Source organism: Mizuhopecten yessoensis, unplaced genomic scaffold (genome assembly GCF_002113885.1).
Source record: "Mizuhopecten yessoensis strain PY_sf001 unplaced genomic scaffold, ASM211388v2 scaffold11179, whole genome shotgun sequence".
NCBI lineage: Eukaryota > Metazoa > Mollusca > Bivalvia > Pectinida > Pectinidae > Mizuhopecten > Mizuhopecten yessoensis.
In genome coordinates, this window is record NW_018408919.1 from 700,032 (window position 1) to 716,577 (window position 16,546).

The 16,546-nt window shown below is 35.0% G+C and overlaps 1 long non-coding RNA gene across 1 annotated transcript in view; it reads right to left on the reverse strand.

The window, feature by feature from the left end:
* Nucleotides 1-4,722: 4,722 nt before the first annotated feature.
* LOC110440316 overlaps nt 4,723-16,546 on the reverse strand; it is a 12,868-nt gene continuing 1,044 nt past the window's right edge. Inside the window, exons 2-10 of the long non-coding RNA XR_002461734.1 lie at nt 14,779-14,822; nt 14,544-14,607; nt 12,494-12,954; nt 11,775-12,004; nt 11,467-11,542; nt 11,126-11,227; nt 9,462-9,520; nt 6,500-6,973; nt 4,723-5,440 (exon numbers count right to left, since the gene is read on the reverse strand). This is a non-coding gene — a long non-coding RNA (uncharacterized LOC110440316). The remainder of the gene's footprint in view (nt 5,441-6,499; nt 6,974-9,461; nt 9,521-11,125; nt 11,228-11,466; nt 11,543-11,774; nt 12,005-12,493; nt 12,955-14,543; nt 14,608-14,778; nt 14,823-16,546) is intronic.

The following is a 16,546-nucleotide window of genomic DNA, read 5'->3' on the forward strand; positions in this document are numbered from 1 at the left end:
GCATCACTATACTATACCTGTCAGTCATGTATCCCACCAGACCTTATCACTATACTATACCTGTCAGTCCTGTGTCCCACTAGAACTTATCACTATTCTATACCTGTCAGTCATGTATCCCACCAGACCTTATCATTATACTATACCTGTCAGTCCTGTATCACACTAAAACTCATCATTATACTATACCTGTCAGTCCTGTATTGCACTAGACCTTATCAGTATACTAAACCTGTCAGTCCTGTATCTTACTAGAACTTATCACTATACTGAACCTGTCAGTCCTATATCACACTAGACATCATCACTAGACTATACCGGTCAGTCCTGTATCCCACTAGAACTAATCACTATTCTATACCTGTCAGTCCTGTATCTCACTAGAACTAATCACTAAACTATACCTGTCAGTCCTGAATTGCACTAGACCTTTTCAGTATACTATACCTGTCAGTCCTGTAACAAACTAGACAGCATCGCTATAATATACCTGTCAGTCCTGTATTACACTAGACCTCGATCATCACTATACCTATCATTCATGAATTGCACTAGACCTTATCGGTATACTATATTCCTTCTTCTCAAGAACCAGTGGATGGATTTATTTCAAACTTGGTCAGAATCATCCTTGGTAGATGAGGCTTCAAAATTGTAAAATTGGAATTCCTACCCCAAACCCCTGGGGCCAGGGCGGGGCCCCAAAGGGAAAATTAACCAATATTTAAAAAATCTTCTTCTCCAGCCTGAGAGGTGCTACATTCATTTTCTCTGCATGGAAAGAAAGATCATCAGCGGCTTTATTTAAATGGTAAATTTCAGGACCCCCGAGCTATCCATTCTCCCTTGGGGAGGGGGTAAAGTTTACTATAGTTTATATAGGGAAATAACACTTTCGGGTATATTTTATCCATTTTCAACAGAAAATTACTCAAACTTAGCCAGAATCATCTTTGGTGAATGAGAGTATACTACTTCAGGGTGGGCCCCCAAAGGGAACATTTACAAATATTTTAAAATTCTTATCCTTTGATGACATGACAAGTATTGTATTTCACTTAGTTTACATGCCGATTTCCACATCAAATCTAAACAATAAAATAAAGCTACCAGTACCTATTATATAACTCGGGTGACCGCAAAGGCCCTTGGGCCTCTTGTTTATAATTATCTGTACTTCCATGGACTCCACCCTAAAGCTATCGCTTTCGTGAAATAAGTATCTTTTGATCTGTAGTTTGAGTCCACCCTAAAGTGATTGCTTTTGTGATTATAAGTATTTGTAGGTCACCTGAGCTTTGCCTCGTGCGTAAACTTTTTACATTTTCAACTTCTTCTCAAGAACCAGTGGATGGATTTTTTTCAAACTTGGTCAGAATCATCCTTGGTAGATCAGGCTACAAAATTGTAAAATTGGGATTTCTACCCCAACCCCTGGGGCCAGGGCGGGGCCCCAAAGGGAAAATTAATCAACATTTCAAAAATATTCTCCAGACTCCAGGATTTTATTTCAAACTTAGCCAGAATCATCTTTGATGAATTAAGTATTACTTTGTAAAATTGGGATTCCAATACCAATATTTTCAAATTCTTATCCTTTGATGAAATAACAAGTATTGTATTTCACTTAGTTTACATGCTGATTTCCACATGACATCTAAACAATAAAATAAAGCTACCAGTACCTATAATATAACTCAGGTGACCGCTTAGGCCCTTAGGCCTCTTGCATATGTATGTATGATATAATGTATATGCATGTATGTTTTTGTGTGTAGATATGCTGTTATATGTATGCGTGAATGCTGTAATATGTATGTATGATATTCTATATTATATGCGAGCTATTATATGTATGTATGGTATTATATGTGCTATTATATGTATGTATTCTATTATATGTATGTATGTATGATGTTATATGTATGCATCCATGCTGTTATATGTATGTAGGTATGCTAATATATGTATGCAAGTTTGCTGTTATATGTATGTGTGCCGTTATATATATGTGTGCTATTATATGTGTGTATGTTATTATTGTATGTTGTGATATGTATGCATGTAGCTGTTATGTTTGTATGCTGTTATGTATGTATGTATGCTAGCTTTGATATGTATGTATGCTAGTATACTTATGCTAATATACCGTAGGTGTGTTCGGTTATATGTATATATGCATGTTATAATGCGTATACATGTATGCTGTGATATGTATACATTTATGCTGTGATATGTATACATGTATGCCGTTATATGTATGTATGCTTTAATGCATACAAACTGTTACATAGACGGTATGATGTTTTATGTATCTATGCTGTTGTAAACATGTATGCTGTTATATGTATGTATGCTGTTATATGTATGTATGCCGATATATGTATATAGGTGTGTATGCTATTATATGTATGTTATTATTCATGTATGCCGTTATATGTATGTAGGTAATGCTAATACATGCATGTAGGTATGTGTGCTATTATATGTAGTTTTGCTATTATATGTATGCTGTGATTTGTATGCATGTATGCTGTGATATGTATGCATGTATGTTGTGATGTTTGCTGCGATATGTATGCATGTATGCTTTAATGCATATGCGCGGTTACATATAAGTAGGTTTGATGTTATATGTATCTATGTAAGCTGTTATATGTATGTATGCTGATATATGTATATAGGTGTGTATGTATGTTAATATTTATGCATGCTAATACATGTATGTAGATCTTGCTAATACATGTATGTAGGTCATGCTAATACATGTAGGTAAGACTAATACATGTATGTAGGTATGTGTGCCATTATATGTAGAAATGCTATTATATGCATGTATGCTGTTATATGTATGTATGGTATGTTTGATATATTGTATGCTGCGATATGTATGCTGTTATATGTATACATGTATGCTGTTATATGTATGTATGCTATAATGTATATGTATGCATGCTGTTATATGTATGCCTTTATGTTTGCATGTAGCTGTTATGTTTGTAGGTATGCTGTTATATGTATGCATGCTATTTTATGTATGTATGCTAATATATATGTGTGCTATAATGTATATGCATGCATGTTGATATATGTATTCTGTTTTATATATGTATGCTACTATATGTATGTAGGTATGCGTGCTATTATGTTTGTTATATGTATGTATATAAGTATGTTTGTTATATGTATGTTATTATATATATGTAGCTATGCTGTTATATGTATGCTATTATATGTATGTGTGCTATTATATGTATGCATATATACTATTATATTATTTTTATGCTGTTTTATGTATGCATGCTAATATATGTATGAAGGTATGTATGCCATATGTATGATATTATATGCATGTATGCTATTATAAGGTATATACGCATGTATGCTATAATAAGGTATATGTACGCATGTATGCTATTATGTTATATTTATGAATGTATGCTGCTATATGTATGTATACTAATGTAGGTATGTATGCTTTTATATGAATGAATGCTATAATGTATATGCATGTATGTTTTTATGTATGTATGCTGTTATATGTATGAAGGTATGTGTGCTATTATATACATGTATGATATTATATGCATGTATGCTATTATAAGGTATATGTACGCATGTATGCTATTATGTCATATGTATGCATGTATGCTGCTATATGTATGCATGTTTTATACACAACAAAACAACATTAATTAAGGTTCAAGAAAATTTATTAAAGGTTCGAAACTAGTGACTTGTTCAGTTATACAAATTCCCAAAGAATTTATTGCCTACAAAAAAAATATTTGAAACATGAACAGCCCCAAAAAATATTTTTTTCTTTATCTCTGATGTATCTCTGATGTATATATGTAAGCTGCGAGCCGGCTACCCCAACCTGAATCAGGGAGGTAGGTTTATCCTTTGCTCAAGACCAGCAGGCGAGTGTTGTCTCACTCATCAAAAGCCAAGAAAATATCTGAAACAAGTCACACACACGGAAAAAAAAAAGGATATAAGAAATGGTTGAACAAATACAAATTATGCATAGAGGTATATTACATCTCAAGATTGTTTAGTCAAAAAATAAACACACGGCAGAAATACATAACCATACCTAAAACATTCATCAATAATAGTCATACAAAACAACAGAAAAAGTATAATACATGACAACAAAAACATGAAACCTTTTAAGCATTGGACAAGATATATATATATAATGGAAGAAGAGAGGGGTGGTGGTGGGTATGTATGCTATTATATGTATGTATGTATGCTGTAATATGTATGTTATTATATGTATGCTGTTATATGCATGTATGTATGTTTGCTGTTATATGTTTGTATGTATGTATGTATGTATGTATGTATGTATGTATGTCTGCTATTATATGTATGTATGTATTTTAATATTACAACTTACTTACCTGGTAAAGTGAGCAACCAAAAATGTTAAACAGACACAAATATGTGTTCATGTATGTATGCTATTATATGTATGTATGTATGTATGTATGTATGTATGTATGCTATTATATGTATGTATGTATGTATGCTATTATATGTATGGTATTATATGTATGCTGTTATATGCATGTATGTATGTTTACTGTTATATGAATTTGTCTTCTATTATATGTATGTATGTATTTTAATATTACAACTTACTTACCTGGTAAAGTGAGCAACCAAAAATGTTAAACAGAGACACAAATTCAAGAAAAGAAAATTATATTATACAAGTCACAATGAACACAAATGAAAAGATGCTGCGAGCCGGCTACCCCAACCTTACCACATGGGTTAATTGCTCCGACCAGCTGGCCAGTGTTATCACACTTAGTGGCCTTATCCTAACCCAAGTACTAGAACAAGCTACATATATAAGAGAGAAAAAAAAAACATAACATAAACATGTAGGAACATAAACATGTACCACTTTCAGTACTTTGGTTCAGTTCATAGATTCTCCTCCCTTCACTTTTTTAGCCTAGCAGGGCTTCCTCAAAGTCAAATGAAGCCCTATCATATCCTTCAGTTTTTATCAACATCACTTTTTTTTCTGTTTTGTCAATTTTCCTAAAGGCAGTCAGGTGCGATACTGCACAGAAAATTCCCTTTCACAGTCTTCAGTTTGTCTTCTATCAGTACTTTGATTCAGTTCATAGATTTGCCTCTCCTTCACATTTTTTGAGGCTAGCAGGGCTTCCTCAAAGTCAAATGAAGCCCTATCATATCCTTCAGTTTTTATCAACATCACTTTTTTTCTTCTGCTTTGTCAATCGTTCCTAAAGGCAGTCAGGTGCAATACTGCACAGAAAATTCCCTTTCACAGTCTTCAGTTTGGCGAATTTCAGTACTTTGATTCAGTTCATAGATTCTCCTCTCCTTCACATTGTTTTTATCAACATCACTTTTTTTTCTGTTTCTGTTATTTTTTTACAAGGTTTAGGTACTGCAAAAAAAAATTAAAAAAAATATTAAAATAAAATATTTTTAATTTTTGGTAGTGATACAGTATATATATATTTTGATTACTATTATGATATTATTGAAATATTATAAGCATACCCTAAGACTTCTTAAATTTTTCCAGGAGACATCACATTTGCAATAATGCAAAGTATATCATTTCTGGATTCTTCTTTAAATCCCTATTGCACATCTATACTTCAGTGTATCGCCATGTCAAATTTCATACAATCATTCTTTTGAATTCTGATATAATGTCCAGAAATGAGAAAAGTGTGGTCAGACAGATGATTACTGCAGGGCACCTGCATCTCCAATTTTTTATGCTTCAATTCGAACTCAAGTCTTACTATTATAGGTACATGCATACCAAATTTCATCATAACTAAACGATATTGAACCAGACTCATATTGGGCCATGGAAACTCTTATTAAATTTTGGTTCATATATCTTCTTCTGTATTGAATGAAAAGGTAATAATTAAGATTTATCTCTATTAACCTTTAATTGGTTAAAATCCCTCCTAAGGACAGAAACAGAAGGATTTTTTGAGGATTAATCTCAATACCTCATTTTGGACTTTGCCTCTTTGTCCCCAGGGGGCATACACTAGTACTCTTTTCATACAAAATTGACTCTCCTTTGCCCAAGAAATGTTTCGTTCTACACAAAATCCTCTAATCGTACTCAAGCTACAGGATTTACCACCAATTACCCACTTGACTCCATCTTTACATTCAATTCATATATATCCTCTCAATGTAAGACTTGATACTAAAGTTAAGTATCAAGTATCATTAAATATGAGCAGTCATTTGGGAGAGGTGCTAACAATGTATATAACATTAAAAGGTTGAAACTCGATCTATAAACAAGGGAAGTAACTCTATTCTTTATGGTTTACTCATGTCCCATAGTTTTATGTTGTGTCTACAGAGAGATTGACAGTCATCCCGATTCCAATATAACTTTGTTAAACTTCCTTTCATTGCAAAGGAAAGTAAATCCAGCTGTTTTATTTTAGTGTCAAGCTACACTTACCTTGTTTTTTTATGGGGCAATCTTTCCGTCCTGAGGTCAGGATTTTTCGAATTTATGTCATCTTGACAATAGACAGACTTCCCAGCAAAGAAGATAGATGAAGCCTCAAGAAGATTTAGTCATGTCCCAACTAGTTTTGTCCATTCTTTCACAATGTATAGAAGTCCAGACACAAACAATCCTCCAGCACAAGATTTACAGAGCAGAACAGCACACATGGCGGTCCATTGGTCCATCAAGCCCGACCGCACAGGCCTGACGTCCCAATCATGATGCTGTAAAGCCATACTCGTGTCAGATTCATGTCTGTATTTGGAATTAAATGCATTGTCAAAGAAGGGACAGTTCGAAGTTGAGAAATGACTAAACCAACTGAGTTCCAAATATTTCCATTGCTAAGTCATCCATCTAGAGTTAGACTCCACGCATTCGAAAACCCTGACCAGGTGACTGTCCGAGACGTTAGACAATCTCCTACAAAAAAAAAAAAGCTCAATCACATAACAATCACCTTTATTCACCCATCAACAACCTGATCTTATGAAATGGTTCTTTTTTAGCATTGCTTTTGCTTATGCAGTCAAAAAAACATATTATGATGTACATTTATATCAAATATAACAGCACTTTGGTTAATTGTTTTTGACCTCAGACTCATCTGATGTACATGTACTTCTATGTAAGTAGCAAAAAAATCATACTGCTCCCTTCAACAATGGGAAATTGATAAAAGGAATACGTAAGTGACCTTGATTACGTCAAAGTTTTGAGGAGTTATTTATGAGATTATTAAAGAGGTCAAATCATTTTGTTAATGGTAATTCACCCATCCCTATTAACAGTATGTAGTAATTACACTTTTCAGAAAAAAGAAGTGTCAAGATGTTTTCTAAACAAAAAATGTTTTTATGTCTTTTAAATAATATGAGGTTTAAATTTGGTTTTGATACCAGCCTGTGAAGTAGAGAGGGTTTATATTTATATGGTTGCCTTGTTGGTTTAATCATCCATCAATTTATCCCAATGAAATCTGGATGGAGTGCATTTATGCGAGGTAAAATTGTGTCGATTGGTTTGGTTTAGTATTGTTTAACATCCTATCAACAGCTATGGTCATTGAAGGTAAAAGCTAGGTTAAGTCGGGGTACCTGAAACATACTCTTTTTTTTTTTTTGTCATTATATATTTCCTTCTCTTTCTTATATATTTTCCAGTTTACCAATAAATATGGGTTCTCGCTGCTATATATATACAAGAATTCCACGGGAGTGGATGTGTCACCTGCTCAGTGGTTTTAGTAAGAAAAGTGTTTTGGCTGGAGTTATCGCGTAAACATATGCCAAAACGTTGAAACTCGACAGAACAAGAGGCCCAGAGGGCCTGTATCGCTCACTTGGATATCTAAGCAATCATGGCAAAATATTCTCCAAATGAGATCCAAGGGAATATGCCAGACCCCAAGGCCAATCCTTGTAGCATATCTGTATTTTTCATGCCCAGAAATTTAATGTATGGTTATGGGGTGGGGATCTCAACTGCTTCCAAGCTTTGACTCAAAAACTAGGTCCCTAGAGTTGTGGCCAGACCCCAGGATCAATTCTAATATCATGACTGCATTTGTCTCTTTATGCCAAACAATTGTATATATAGTTTTTGGGGTGGGGATCTTAACCATTTTAAAGTAATAAACTGTTTTGGGTCCCACCCATTAGCTGAGGGGTTAGCCAAATATGATCGATATCCATAGCATAGTTCTACAGAAGAAGTCATTTATAGCAATATAGCCGAATTGCCCCCTTTTGGCCCCACCCTTCAGCCCCCTGGGGGGCCAGCCCCACCATTTGTACAATTTTGGATCTCCAACACCTAGGAATACTTCCAGTCAAATATGGTTGATGTCCATCTCTTGGTTCCAGGGAAGAAGTTGCTTAAATCAGTCTAGCCAAATTTTGAATCCCTGCCTCCCATGAATACTATTGATCAAATACGATTGATATCCAGTGCAGAGTTCTACAGAAGTTGTTTGTAGTAATATAGCCAAATTGCCACATTTGGGCCCTGCCCCTCAGGACGGTCAGGGTCACAAAAATTATATCAGCAGACCTTCCTCCCATAACAAGTATTTCTGTCAAATATGAGCAAAGTCCATACAAAACAATAGTAGATATGGCCCATTATGTTTATTTCCTATATAAACTATACTAAACTTTACAACTATGAGTAGTATTTGATTCTAGCATTTCTAGAACTTGAGAAGATTTTTGAAATATCCCGAAATTCCTTTTCGGCCCCTTACTCAGCCCCCTAGGGGGTCAGGCTCATAAACTTGTTACCTGCAGCCCCCCTCCCCCTAACAAGTATTTCTGTCAAATATGAACAACTTCCGTTCAAAACATTGGTAGATATGGCCTATTATGTTTATTTCCTATATAAACTATACTAAACTTCACCCCCTCCCCAGGAACAAATAGGCGGGCTAGGAGACATGAAAATCACAATTTTTATAAACCACCCAAAGGCCTTTACAACTATGAGTAGTATTTAGTTTTAGCATTTCTGGAAATGGAGAAGACCGACAAACTAAAACCAATATGTCGCCGTTGACACAAAAATGGCTCCATTCAATCAGTTATTTATTTCCTGTATACTCGTATTGCACCTCTTTGTGAATACGTATTGTGTAATGAGATGAAAATTATCGCTTTCAATTGTGTGACTCGGCATAAATGATCTGCAATTACCAGTAACGATTTGAGAATAGACGAAGGTCCTTATGTTAATGAATTTAATTAACACAATAATAGACCATGGTGTCAATATAGGATCTTTATGACCAGATGGGATTGTAGTTTATTTGAAATTGGAAATAAATCCATGATGCTTTTCGTCAGCGAAAACCCATCTATCAATGAAATAGTTGATCTTTTCATCTTAACTCTGCACAATAAAGAAAATCTCATACCTTCAGGAAAAGGCACTAATGCTTCAGATGAGTCCAAAGTCGTGGCACCCAACATCGTACTGTAAGAGAAATGTATAATGATATATAAACACAATTTACGCATTAGATCAAGATGAAAGGTACTGCAGATAGACATATAACTGAACAGATGTAAGAAAATTATGCACAAAGTAGGAAATGATGGGAACAAAACCACCATAAGCAGGTGCACAATAAACCACGGTTGACCTCATTCAAGCTTAATTTCTGGAGTATTACCATATACATCCATTAAGGTAGGTGAAAAAACAGCCTTCTCTTTATCAGCTAAACAAGATATTGGGCTTGCATGAGCACAGAATCTGTGTTTGAGCTTGAGAACGGATTCATTAATACTGATATTGGCCCAGGTCTTGTATTCATGAAACTGTTATCATGCTAATGCGTCGTGTCAATTCTCTGCTTACACCAATTGTCTTATCGCTTGCTTAAATCATCTGACATGGCAAAAAAGTAAAGTCCATTTATTGAATATTTCATCCATTTATCAGGAACCTAATTTGAGCATGAAAATGGTTTCCTAAATACAGGCCATGAAAGCAAAATTAATTCAGATAACTTCAAAGTCTTGATAGTTTCAAGGCATTATTATTTTTTATTAGCTCACCTTGGTACAAAGGACCAAGGTGAGCTTATGCCATACCGTGGCGTCCATTGTCCGTCCGTCAACAATTTCTTTAAACGACTACTTCTTCTTAACCACTGATTGGAATTTACCTAAATTTATCTGGAAGCATCCCTAGGTGGTGGGAATTCAAAATTGTACAAATGGAGGGTCCGACCCCCCCAGGGGGCTGAGGGGTGGGGCAAAAGGTGGCAATTTGGCTATACTGCTATATATGACTCCTTCCATAGAACTATACCATGGATATTGATCATATTTGCTCGAAAGCGTTCATGGGAGGCAGGGATTCAAAATTGTACAAATGGTGGGGCTGACCCCCCGGGCTAAGGGGTGGGGCCAAAAACATTATTACTTGGAAATGGTTGAGATCCCCACCATATAACCATATATACAATTGCGGAGTATAAAGAGAGGAATGCACATTTGCTTCCAGGATGGCCCTAGTGTCTGGCCCCACTCTTGGAGACTTAACCCCTGGGTCATAACTTTGAAACGGTTAAGATCCCCATCCTAAAACTATATATACCATTTTTGGGCATAAAGAGACGAATGCAGTCATGGTTTTAGAATTGACCCCAGGGTCTGCCCCACCCTTGCAGACATAACCCCTTGGTCATAACTTTGAAACGGTTGAGATCCCCAACCCAAAACTATATATACAAATGCTGGGCAAAAAGAGACAAATGCAATCATGATATTAGAATTGATCCTGGGGTCTGGCCACAACTCTATGGACCTAGTTTCTGAGTCACAGCTTGGAAACAGTTGAGATCTCCACCCCATAACCATACATAAATTTGCTGAGCATAAAAAATCAAATACAGATATGCTACGAGGATTGGCCTTGGGGTCTGGCATATTCCCTTGGATCTCACTTGGAGAATATTTCGCATAATTGCTTAGATATCCAGGTGAGCGATACAGGCCCTCTAGGCCTCTTGTTGATCTGTAAAAAACGCATACATCTAAAATCAGGTTTACTCAATTTAATATTGCTTACCTTGCCTAACGGAATTTCCCCGCTCTACGGCGACATAGACCTGCCACTATGTCACACCCTTGGGCCCTTAGCACGGCCCTTTTGACTGCCTCCACACTGTGGCTAAAAGAAGAAATAAACTGCATTAATAATCAAAATCATAAAATGTCTGTTTTTTAAAGCTCTATTGAAACAAAAAGATTACTGTCAGAACGGTAACGCAAGTGTCAAAATTAGGTTGGATGAAAATTGGAATGTAAAATCATCAACAGACTGTAATTGAGCAAAAACAGAAAAATATATATAACAGCACCAAATCAGCTCCCACTGTCATTTTCACCCCTTTTAACATTGTTATTTACCTCAGTGTGAAGAAAGTCAAACCATCACGAAACATGGCAGTGTCTCGGTGCCACCTCCAGGCACGTCCCCCGTGTCCTTCATGAAAGAAAATTAAGATAAACATGAGATTTTTTTTCTTATGAGAGCAACTACTATATAGATAGGATTAAATACTCAGGTCTGAACTGAATATGATGACCAATTTTGATGGAAATTATTTTTCAAAATTTTAGCTATATTCAAGGTCAACATTCAAGAGAATAGAAATTAACTGCAATGAACATTTTATTTCCTCATTTTCATAATTAATTCCAAGAGTGTCAATTACCTCCTATGGACCGGGGGCATATGGAAAGAGATCGGGATGACGGCATCGATCTCTGCGCCTTGGACGGCGCCTCCTCCGGGATAGATCGGGAAGGGCGACGATCTCTGCGCCTTGGACGGCGCCTCCTCCGGGAGAGATCGGGAAGGACGACGATCTCTGCGCCTTGGACGGCGCCTCCTCCGGGGAGATCGGGAAGGGCGACGATCTCTGCGCCATGGTCGGCGCCTCCTCTAAAAATACAAAACAATATACTTGATTTTGTTATGCTCGATGAACAGGTACTTCATGGAATGAATTGTCTGGTAGCACTGGTCTACATTTAATCAATTTTGATAGTTTTGGATGTATTTATCTGAAAGTTTTCATATATACACTTTACTAAGCTGACAGTAACTAAACTGTATACATAGTACATTTCTACTTTTGAAGACCAGCTGTATAGTATATATTACCTTTGTTGAATATTTTTTGTGGGAATAATTATGTGCAACTAATACAGTTTGTACTTTCTCAATGTTACCAAGATCAAGATTTACATGTAGCCATCATTTATATGTTAATATTGATATAGAAAATGTTTGTAAAATATACATATGCCAATTTGATGGAAATGGAGCTAACCAAGTTTAATGTACATATCAGAATGCAAGGTCTGACCAAATTGGTGAAGTGGAATTTTCATACAATTATTAATTAACTATTTTCATGCAATTATTTACCCTCCTCCGGGGACTGGCAGGCCGTGAGAGTCCGTCAGTCAGACTTTCTGGACCAGATGACCTTTACCCTAATCAGACTTTCCGACGCAAGAGGTACTGTTGCAAAAATAGATTTATTCTAGTTCAGCTGCACTCATCCATCCAGTCACAAGAGAATTTAACCCCAGCTCGGAAACAACCAATATGAAGCACTTGACTCAGTATGATTACATGTTCCCCTCAGGACTATCACGGAGGGGTACATGATATCGGATCCCTACATATAACCATAAAGATCCTTGTACCTCAATAATGGTGTTCGTCAGGGTTAAAAACTTTGTTAAAGGAGTGAATAATGCAGCTGAAATGTCATAAATCTATCCAACTTCAGATACCCAAGACGCCAAATCACCCAACTAGAGCTCAGACCACCTTCCTAGATAAAGCTGACCAGGGTTCTGTCCACTTACAGTAAGACAGTCCTGTAAAAAAAATCATATTAGCATAATTTGGGTAAAATTTTACATCAATTGGTAGAAGGAATTGAAGAAGTTGTAAATTTTCTTTGTAGTCTTTTGCTGGTTTTTCCTTACTGGGCCGAAACCTCCCAGTCCATCTGTAACATCCCAGATATAGCAATGGTGTAAATTTGGTCAAGTTTTGAGTAAAATCTTTTAGGATACCATAGATAACACACAGCTAAATGCAAAGACATTAATGAGGATGCTTTAACGGCTGCTGGACCAGGAAATGTAAGCCACATCTTATTAAACATTTTGCTCCAAAAATATGAAGTTAATTGCATTTGAAAATAAACTAATTATCTGAATTATTATTTCACAGTTCACAGCCCCATGGGATGAACACAGACTCATACACAAAAAGTAGGGGATGAGCTAATTAATAACAGGACAATGAAACTACCATAGATGTGGGTAGTGGGTTTATTGCCAGATAAAAATGGTATCTCCTGCATACCCCTCAGGGAGCTACGCTTTTTATCAATAAGAATAAAACTGAACCGTGTCTAATTTAACCCATTCATAATCTTTATTTCCCTCTATCCATCTTTAAAACAATTTTTCAATAGAGTATGAAATTGATTTTTCAGACAGTAATAGCACATTCTTTTTTATGAATTTTCATCTTGTATTCAGATGACATTGCAACAGCTAAATCAAAAATAAAATTATCTTTCTTAAATAAAAATATTTTAGTCTTTTAGATGATACATTGTAAGGAAATAGTCTAAGAAGGACAGAAAAGTGGCTCTACAAATATCAATATGGGTAAACAAATGGTGAAACCTGGGTTTCATGTACGTTGGTTTCTATTTATACACAGCGCTGATATTTTCCCCAATTGACATCAGGGGCTTTTACCCAATTTACCATCAAAAGCAAAGGCAGACAGAACTTTTTTATAACTAGATTGCCATGTGGCCAATATTTATTTATTTGAAATAACAAAATTGTTTAACAAAAGACAATTGCAATAGATCACACAAGACAGATAACCTAATAATGTGCTGGAAGTATCTCGTATCGTAAGTTGATTTGGTATATATTAAAGGAATAAATAACCTTTCCATATTTTTGTATAAAAGAAATATTTCTAAAAATATTAAGTCATGAACACAATGAACCCCAAACATGGAATTTAACTCTTGATTCGCATGGATGCTTGAATAGTACCACAGATTAATGAACACATACATGTAATTTAACTCCTGATTCGCATGGATGCTTGAATAGTACCACAGATTAACACATACATGTAATTTAACCATTGATTCACATGGATGCTTGAATAGTACCACAGATTAATGCATGAACACATACATGTTCAGACAAGTGAACGAAATAAGGCAACTGATTGTGAATTTGCTCATGATTTTCATGACACATATTAAAATTGAATTTTTATAAAACGCTTATTAACACAAGTAATTGTGGTATATAACTGCAACATGTTGATCAGGGAGAATGAATTGAACTTCTTCATACCGACAGGATACATACAGCTTTATGAAATACAGCAATGTAAGGTGATAAATAGCAAACATATTTACCTGTCGGTCTGGGGTAGTTCACTTGCGACATTGGTCACAGGTCGGCTGAAACCTAATGTCCATCCTGTAAATAAAAATAATATACATGCATTATTATCTCCCTTGAAATGTGAGCAAACTCTCAACAGATGGTTATTACACTTGAAAATGACTCAAACCATGAAATCAAATTTAAATATGGCATTATCAATCATTAATTTTTCCAATTGAAATATATATATTTATAAATACATACCAGAACCGCTGACGGATTTCCCCGTGCTGTTCTCATGGACGACGCTGTAAAGAAGAGTGAAAAGATAAAAACTCAATCTTTTGGTGAATGGGGACTGTGACTTTAGAATTAGATAATTTGTGTACATTGCAGTTTCCCAAATTATCAACATGTTTCCCAAATTATACTGAAAATTTAATATTTCTCAATTACAAAATATCATCCTTAAGATCTAGTATCCTTATTTATGAAAAAGTATTTCATTTTAGATGTTAGATATAAGATAGAATTTGTTTATTAATGAGTTAAAATAGGGGAATGGACCCAAACTTCAGCTGTAAAACAGACTCTGGACAACAAGAAATGTTATGCCAGGGGAACAATAATCAGAATTGCAAAGGGTTATAACTTAAGTAAAAATTGATGCAAGATCCTGATTTTAAAATCCTCAACCTGATGCTGATTTAATATATTACTTTGGAAGGAAAATGCAGTTTATGCAAAGTAAAATCCTACACCTGTAGTTTAAGGAGCTGTGGAATGTTTACCAAATGTTATGGCTATAGGAGTGTTGCTGAATGTTATCAATTTATATTCGTCTCCGAGGCTTTTATTCCCTGTGGGACTAGTTGTACTCAATTGCAAATTTAGGCCATATTATAACTCTTATAAAAATTCACAATTGGTCTGACTTTAATGATCTGTGAATCTTCAAATGATACCTGTGACACATGCAAACTTTCCTAACATCTGGGTGAAAACAATAGGATAAGTTGTGCAAACAAGGAAAATATGTTTCAAAGGGCCGTAACTCTTATAAGAATTGACACATGAACCTCCATTTATAATAAGCATATCTTCATATGATCCTTGTGACAAAATTGTGTACAATTGAAAACTGGAGATAGTTGTGCTCAAAAGAAAGATTTGCCAAATTAAACAGAGAGTCACAACACTTGTAAAATTTGATGCAGTATCCTGCTCTTTTATGCAAATCTTCATATGATACCCTATGACACATACTAAAGTTTCAAAGGGCCATAACTCTTGCAAAAATTGATGTAGTATACCGCCTTAATCAGGTCCAGTACACTCTGCCGAGTGAGCTATATAGTGTTAAGACCTATAATAGCTCTATTTACCTATCTGATATAGGTCTTTTGAGCTATTTTCATGTGATTTTTTTTTAAGGAAAATGAAACAAAGTTGCTTTTAAAAGAAGATTTTATCATTAGGTAGATAACAAAAGACATTAAATATTAGCATTCTTTTTAAAAAATAATGATGTAAAAAGAATCGAAAATTTAACATTTATGAAAAATGAAAATAAACATCTAACTGTATGCTCTTTGTAGTCAACATTACCATAAACCTTATTGTTTTATGCGACTTTGCTTTAATTTAATGAAATTTGAAATCCGAGAAAATATAGCTCAATACAGCTATAATTTATAGGTAAATATAGCTATATAGGCCTTTATAGCTATAAAGCTCAATCGGCAGTGTACTGGACCTGTTAATTATATATCAAATCTTCACATGATTACCATGACACATGTACAATTGTAAAAGTTGTCCAGACAGGATTTTTTCAACAGATCATAGACGAATGACCGAACAGATTTTAACCCGATTCCAGCAACTTATATCAATGATAGTAAGTATGTGATGCTCACAGAATACGATTAACAGTATCATGAATTATATTCAAAAAGTGCTTAATTACCAAAGTTGGATCAATATAACATTAAGATCTGCAGAAATGTAGCTATCAGGGAGGGGGGTGGAA